Below are 5710 nucleotides of genomic sequence, written 5' to 3'. Positions count from 1 at the left end.
TGAAACTTAGCTCCAAATTAGATGAGCGGGACTAGTAGCTTTTTGCCTCCGAACAGTTTTGGCATCTCACTTTATCCTTTGAAATTCAGAATGATTGGCCTCTTTAGGAACTCAGAATCCAGATAGTGTTATTGATTCTCCTAGTTAAGTATGATGATTCTTGAATACAGCTACTTTATGAGTCTTGGCCGTGGCCCAAAGCACTCTGTCTTCCAGTATTACCACCGGATACATACATGCCACAGACACATAATTGGGTGAACCTTTCCAGATTGTGACTCAGCTTTGCTAGAGTCCCCAATTAGAGGCGTCCAAGGTTCTTAAGCACACTCTTTTTGCCTTGGATCACAACTTTATTTCTTTCTTTTTCTCTTTCTTTTTCTCTCTTTTTCTCTTTTTCTTTCTTTTTTTTGTTTTTTTTTTGTATTCACTACTTTTTCTTGCTTCAAGAATCATTTTTATGATTTTTCAGATCCTCAGTAACATGTCTCCTTTTTCATCATTCTTTCAAGAGCCAACAATTTTAACATTCATGAACAACAAATTCAAAAGACATATGCACTGTTCAAGCATACATTCAGAAAACAAAAAGTATTGTCACCACATCAAACTAATTAAGCTAGTTTTAAAGATGAATTTGAAATCCTGTACTTCTTGTTCTTTTGTGATAAAAACAGTTTTCTTTTAAGAAAGGTGATGGATTCATAGGACATTCATAACTTTAAGGCATAGACACTAAGACACTAATGATCATAAGACACAAACATAGACAAACATAAGCATGAAAATTCGAAAAACAAGAAAATAAAGAACAAGGAGATTAAAGAACGGGTCCACCTTAGTGATGGCGGCTTGTTCTTCCTCTTGAAGGTTTTATGGAGTGCTTGAGCTCCTCAATGTCTCTTCCTTGTCTTTGTTGCTCCTCTCTCATGATTCTTTGATCTTCTCTAATTTCATGGAGGAGAATGGAATGTTCTTGGTGCTCCACCCTTAGTTGTCCCATGTTGGAACTCAATTCTCCTAGGGAGGTGTTTAGTTGCTCCCAATAGTCTTGTGGAGGAAAGTGCATCCCTTGAGGCATCTCAGGGATCTCATGATGAGAGGGGTCTCTTGTTTGCTCCATCCTTTTCTTAGTAATGGGCTTGTCCTCATCAATGGGGATATCTCCTTCTATGTCAACTCCAACTGAATAACAGAGGTGACAAATGAGATGAGGAAAGGCTAGCCTTGCCAAGGTGGAAGACTTGTCTGCCACTTTATAGAGTTCTTGGGCTATAACCTCATGAACTTCCACTTCTTCTCTAATCATGATGCTATGAATCATGATGGCCCGGTCTAGAGTAACTTCGGACCGGTTGCTAGTAGGAATGATTGAGCGTTGAATAAACTCCAACCATCCTCTAGCCATGGGCTTGAGGTCATGCCTTCTCAATTGAACCGGCTTCCCTCTTGAATCTCTCTTCCATTGTGCGCCCTCTTCACATATGACTGTGAGGACTTGGTCCAACCTTTGATCAAAGTTGACCCTTCTAGTGTAAGGATGTTCATCTCCTTGCATCATGGGCAAGTTGAATGCTAACCTTACATTTTTCGGACTAAAATCCAAGTATTTCCCCCGAACCATAGTAAGATAATTCTTTGGATCCGGGTTCACACTTTGATCATGGTTCTTGGTGATCCATGCATTGGCATAGAACTCTTGAACCATCAAGATTCCGACTTGTTGAATGGGGTTGGTAAGCACTTCCCAACCTCTTCTTCGGATCTCATGGCGGATCTCCGGATATTCACCCTTTTTGAGTGAAAAGGGGACCTCGGGGATCACCTTCTTCAAGGCCACAACTTCATAGAAGTGGTCTTGATGCACCCTTGAGATGAATCTATCCATCTCCCATGACTCGGAGGTGGAAGCTTTTGCCTTCCCTTTCCTCTTTCTAGAGGTTTCTCCGGCCTTGGATGCCATAAATGGTTATGGAAAAACGAAAAAGCTACGCTTTTACCACACCAAACTTAAAAGGTTTGCTCGTCCTCGAGCAAAAGAAGAAAGAAGAGAGTAGAAGAAAAAGAATGAGGAAGAAGGGGATGGCTTTGTATTCAGCCAAAGAGGGGGAGAAGTGGTGTTTAGGTTGTGTGAAAATGAAGGGGTGAAGAAGGGTTTATATAGGAGAGGGGGGAGATGGGGTTCGGCCATTATGGGTGGTTTTGGGAGGGAAAGTGGTTTGAATTTGAAGGGTGAGGTAGGTGAATGGGTGAAGAAGAGAGAGAGAGTGGTGGGGTTGGTGGGGGTCCTGTGGGGTCCACAGATCCTGTGGTGTCAAGGAAAAGTCATCCCTGCACCAAATGGCATTCAAAATCATGTTTTGAGCCATTTCTGGCGTTAAACGCCGGGCTGGTGCCCATTCCTGGCGTTTAACGCCAGGTTCTTGCCCTTTTCTGGCGTTTAACGCCAGTCTGGTGCCCCTTTCTAGCGTTAAACACCCAGAATGGTGCCAGACTGGGCGTTAAACGCCCAACTGCTAGCCTCACTGGCGTTTAAACGCCAGTGAATTCTTCCTCCAGGGTGTGCTGTTTTTCTTCCTGTTTTTCATTCTGTTTTTGCTTTTTCAATGGATTTTGTGACTTCTCATGATCATCAACCTACAAAAGACAAAAAATAACAAAAGAAAATATATAAAATATAATCATTGGGTTGCCTCCCAACAAGCGCTTCTTTAATGTCAGTAGCTTGACAGAGGGCTCTCATGGAGCCTCACAGATACTCAGAGCAATGTTGGAACCTCCCAACACCAAACTTAGAGTTTGAATGTGGGGGTTCAATACCAAACTTAGAGTTTGGTTGTGGCCTCCCAACACCAAACTTAGAGTTTGACTGTGGGGGCTCTGCTTGTCTCTGATTTGAGAGAAGCTCTTCATGCTTCTTCTCCATGGTGACAGAGGGGTATCCTTGAGCCTTAAACACAAAGGATTCTCCATTCACTTGAATGATCAGTTCACCTCCATCAACATCAATCACAGCCTTTGCTGTGGCTAGGAAGGGTCTGCCAAGGATGATGGATTCATCCATGCACTTTCCAGTCTCTAGGACTATGAAATCAGTAGGGATGTAATGGTCTTCAACTTTTACCAAAACATTCTCTACAAGTCCATGAGCTTGTTTTCTTGAGTTGTCTGCCATCTCTAGTGAGATTCTTGCAGCTTGTACTTCAAAGATCCCTAGCTTCTCCATTACAGAGAGAGGCATGAGGTTCACACTTGACCCTAAGTCACACAGGGCCTTGTTGAAGGTCATGGTGCCTATGGTACAAGGTATGGAAAACTTCCCAGGATCTTGTCTCTTTTGAGGTAATTTCTGCCTAGACAAGTCATCCAGTTCTTTGGTGAGCAAAGGAGGTTCAGTCTCCCAAGTCTCATTTCCAAATAACTTGTCATTTAGCTTCATGATTGCTCCAAGGTATTTAGCAACTTGCTCTTCAGTGACATACTCATCCTCTTCAGAGGAAGAATACTCATCAGAGCTCATGAAAGGCAGAAGTAAGTCCAATGGAATCTCTATGGTCTCATTTTGAGCCTCAGATTCCCATAGTTCCTCATTGGGGAACGCATTGGAGGTCAGTGCACGCCCATTGAGGCCTTCCTCAGTGGCGTTCACTTCCTCTCTTCCCTCTCTAGATTCGGCCATGGTTATGGCTTTGCATTCTCCTTTTGGATTTTCTTCTGTATTGCTTGGGAGAGTACTAGGAGGGAGTTCAGTAACTTTCTTGCTCAGCTGTCCCACTTGTGCTTCCAAATTCCTAATGGAAGACCTTGTTTCAGTCATGAAACTTTGAGTGGTTTTGATTAGATCAGAGACCATGGTTGCTAAGTCAGAGGGGTTCTGCTTAGAGTTCTCTGTCTGTTGCTGAGAAGATGATGGAAAAGGCTTGCCATTGCTAAACCTGTTTCTTCCACCATTATTGTTATTGAAACCTTGTTGAGGTCTCTCTTGATTCTTCCATGAGAAATTTGGGTGATTTCTCCATGAAGAATTATAGGTGTTTCCATAGGGTTCTCCTAGGTAATTCACCTCTTCCATCGAAGGATTCTCAGGATCATAAGCTTCTTCTGAAGCATCCTTAGTACTGCTTGGTGCATTTTCCATTCCAGACAAACTTTGAGAAATTAAATTGACTTGTTGAGTCAATATTTTGTTCTGAGCCAGTATGGCATTCAGAGCATCAATCTCAAGAACTCCTTTCTTCTGACTTGTCCTATTGTTCACAGGATTCCTTTCAGAAGTGTACATGAATTGGTTATTTGCAACCATTTCAATGAGCTCTTGAGCTTCTGTAGGCGTCTTCTTCAGATGAAGAGATCCTCCAGCAGAGCTATCCAAAGACATCTTGGATAGTTCAGAGAGACCATCATAGAAAATACTTATGATGCTCCATTCAGAAAGCATGTCTGAAGGACATTTTCTGATCAATTGTTTGTATCTTTCCCAAGCTTCATAGAGGGACTCACCATCCTTCTGTCTGAAGGTTTGGACTTCCACTCTAAGCTTACTCAATTTTTGAGGTGGAAAGAACTTTGCCAAGAAGGCATTGACTAGCTTTTCCCAAGAGTCCAGGCTTTCTTTAGGTTGAGAGTCCAACCATATTCTAGCTCTGTCTCTTACAGCAAAAGGGAATAGCATCAGTCTGTAGACCTCAGGGTCAACCCCATTAGTCTTGACTGTGTCACAGATTTGCAAGAATTCAGCTAAAAACTGATGAGGATCTTCCAATGGAAGTCCATGGAACTTGCAATTCTGTTGCATTAGAGAAACTAATTGAGGCTTAAGCTCAAAGTTGTTTGCTCCAATGGCAGGGATAGAGATGCTTCTCCCATAAAAGTCGGGAGTAGGTGCAGTAAAGTCACCCAGCACCTTCCTTGCATTGTTGTCATTGTTGTTATTTTTGGCTGCCATAGGTTCTTCTTCTTTGAAGAATTCGGTGAGGTCCTCAACAGAGAGTTGTGTCTTAGCTTCTCTTAGCTTCCGCTTCAAGGTCCTTTCAGGTTTAGGGTCAGCTTCAACAAGAATGCCTTTGTCTTTGTTCCTGCTCATATGAAAGAGAAGAGAACAAGAAAATGTGGAATCATCTATGTCACAGTATAGAGATTCCTTGAGGTGTCAGAGGAAAAGAAAAATAGAAGAAGGAGGTAGAAGAATTTCGAACTTTAATTAGATGGAGTTCGAATTGTGCATTAAGAAGGAGTGATACTCCATAAATAGAAGGATGTGAGAAGAGGGGAAGAGAATTTTCGAAAATTAATTAAAAAGATGTCAAAAACATTTTGAAAAATTGATTGATAATTTTCGAAAATTCAAAGTGGAAAAGAAATCAAGTGATTTTTGAAAAAGATTTTGAAATCAGAAATCAAAAAGATTTGATTGAAAACTTATTTTGAAAAGATGTGATTAAAAAGATATGATTGAAAAGATTTGATTTGAAAACAATTTTAAAAAAAATATGATTTGAAAACAATTTTAAAAGATATGATTTTAAAAATTAATGACTTGCCTAACAAGAAAAGATATGATTCAAACATTAAACCTTTCTCAACAGAAAAGGTAACAAACTTGAGATGTTCAATCAAATCATTAATTGTTAGTAAGTATCTTTGAAAAAAGAAAGAAATTGATTTTGAAAACATTTGATTGAAAAGATATGATTTGAAAAAGATTTGATTT

At 40.6% G+C, this 5710-nt stretch overlaps 1 non-coding gene across 1 annotated transcript; it reads left to right on the top strand.

Moving 5' to 3' along the window:
- The first annotated feature begins 4432 nt into the window (after positions 1-4432).
- Positions 4433-4540, top strand: LOC130977635 (small nucleolar RNA R71). The gene has a single exon (XR_009085320.1). It is a non-coding gene; the product is annotated as a small nucleolar RNA R71 (small nucleolar RNA).
- Positions 4541-5710: the final 1170 nt, after the last annotated feature.

The sequence above is a fragment of the Arachis stenosperma genome, chromosome 4 (genome assembly GCF_014773155.1).
Source record: "Arachis stenosperma cultivar V10309 chromosome 4, arast.V10309.gnm1.PFL2, whole genome shotgun sequence".
NCBI lineage: Eukaryota > Viridiplantae > Streptophyta > Magnoliopsida > Fabales > Fabaceae > Arachis > Arachis stenosperma.
The sequence above is the reverse complement of the archived record's forward strand: the minus strand, read 5'-3'. Positions and strand labels throughout refer to the sequence as shown.